Raw genomic sequence first — 2,108 nt, 5'->3', positions numbered from 1 at the left:
ATGACTGATTCCAGGAGTTTCTTCTCTTTTCAGGAAACTCCATCCTCACCTTCACATACTGTGATCTGATCTGTGACTCCAACAAGACCATCACACAAATGTACTGGAAAGAAGAATCTAGGCTCTGCTACAGTAAGAACCCAAGACTTCAGACGGATGGTTCAGGGATCTGAAAAGGTCTTTTGTGTGATCTGCATGCTGGTATCAGGAAAAGCTTTTTTTTTTTTTGCTCTTTTTTACTTTGGTGTTTTATTATTTCCAAATCTGGCTTATATGCAGGATAACCAGGGCACTGTTAAAGAAAAAAAAGGAGCTTAAACAGCCTGGCTGATGTGGCCAGTGGGCCCAGCTCCCACGGCTCAGCCCTGGGAGGGAGTCTCGGGGCTGGGAGCCTCTGGGCCCTGCCTGGTTTGTGCGCCTGTGGCCCAGCGGCCACCAGCCTGCCGCGGGCAGGGCAGCAGTGCAGACCATCCCCTCCTCGCCCCATTCAGCTGGGGCTGCAGCCGGCCTGGTAAGGCAGCGACAGAGCTGACGGTCCTGTCCCCAGAAATCTGGTTGCTGCAGATGGACACCAGTACCCCGCGTGTCCTGAGTGAGGGTCAGTCCGGGAGGCCTCAGTTGTGGCCACCCTGCTCATAGGAGCTGCTCTGTGCTGGAGGCTGAGATGTCCGGGAGCCACCAGGAGACAGAGGGTTTCAGCTCATCCTGGTCTGGGCAGAGCGCCCACATGTACAACATTAGCGGTACCTTGTCCAGGTCGCTCTCAACCAACTCGCCTTTGGGGTTCTTGATCACCATCACCAACTGGGCCTGGAAGGTGGTGATTAGCACAGGCCTCTGCATCCATCATCTTGCTGTGACCTTGACTGTCAGCAAGTCCTTGACCTTGACTATCAGCACTGTGGGACACCCAGCCCAAGGCGTTGTTGCTCTTGGCACACTTCATCTTCATCTCAAAGAACCAATCAAGCACCACATTGCTGTCCCTGAGGTCCTTCAGCTGCTGGGCCCACTTGGAGTCCTTGTGCAGCGACCTCCAGTGCCTCCTCGTTGGCTTCAAACACTTCCTCTTCCTTCAACTTCTCTCCGGCCACAGGTAGGCCCAGTCTGCCTGGGGATGCTCTGGTCCGTCTCCTTCTAGAGGGACTCCACACCCTGGCAGGCAGCTTTGAGGGTGGCAGTCCAGTAGAGCTTCTCCCCGCCTTTGGACAACAACTCAGCCAACGGCTCAGCTGTCGTGGCTGCTTCTTCCACACCCTCCTTGATTTTCCCGCCAAGGTCACTTTGACTGACTTCATCAAGACTCTCCTTCCCGCTGCCCGTGATCTCCCCCAGCTTCTTTCCTGATCGCCTCTTTCCTTCTCAGAATTTCCGATTCGATGGTTCTGTGTCTCCTCGGCTTCCTGGCCTTGTCTCAGAACTTTTTTTTTTTTTTTAACTTTCTTTCATTTATTTATTTTTGGCTAATTCCTGTGTGATATTAAGAAGCCAGCGAGAGAGAAAGCCGTTTCTGTTTCCCAAGGCACAGGATTTGGACAGGGTCCGCTCTCCGCTCGGCTGGTAGCAGCACCAGGTTCTGGCTGGACCGGAGGTGGACTCCGCTGCAGACCATCTCCGTGGGCATGGTACCAGCCTGTCCGCAGCAGCGCCGCCACCCTGCTGCAGGATCCCACGTGGGGGAAAGCTTTGATTGTGTTTTTAGAGCATTTGCTTTTTAGAATTGGAGAAGGAAATGGCAACCCACTCCAGTGTTCTTGCCTGGAGAATTCCAGGGACGGAGGAGCCCGGTGGGCTGCCGTCTATGGGGTCGCACAGAGTCGGACACGACTGAAGCAACTTAGCAGCAGCAGAACTTTATTCATTCCAGACCTTTTCTCCTTTTTGTCTGGCGAAATCCTATGCCTTTAAGGATCCAGCTCTCTGTGAAGTCTTCCCTGACTTCAGGAAGGGTGGATCTGTCCATTCTGAGAATTCCACAGCACTGCTCTCCGTATCTTTATGACAAAATTACTTCCCTTACTATATTGTGATTTGCCATTTTTTTTATGTCTCTCGCCAGTTACTTAAAGATGCCTTGCTGAGGACAGGAATTGGGTATATTATTCCTG

At 52.6% G+C, this 2,108-nt stretch overlaps 1 pseudogene; it reads right to left on the bottom strand.

Annotated features, from left to right (window-relative positions):
- Positions 1-763: 763 nt before the first annotated feature.
- On the bottom strand, positions 764-1,624 carry LOC133254493 (mitochondrial import inner membrane translocase subunit TIM44-like; annotated as a pseudogene).
- Between the last annotated feature and the right edge of the window lie 484 nt (positions 1,625-2,108).

Source organism: Bos javanicus, chromosome 9, assembly GCF_032452875.1.
Source record: "Bos javanicus breed banteng chromosome 9, ARS-OSU_banteng_1.0, whole genome shotgun sequence".
Taxonomy (NCBI): domain Eukaryota; kingdom Metazoa; phylum Chordata; class Mammalia; order Artiodactyla; family Bovidae; genus Bos; species Bos javanicus.
Note: the sequence above shows the minus strand (reverse complement) of the source record. Positions and strands in the feature narration are given on the sequence as shown.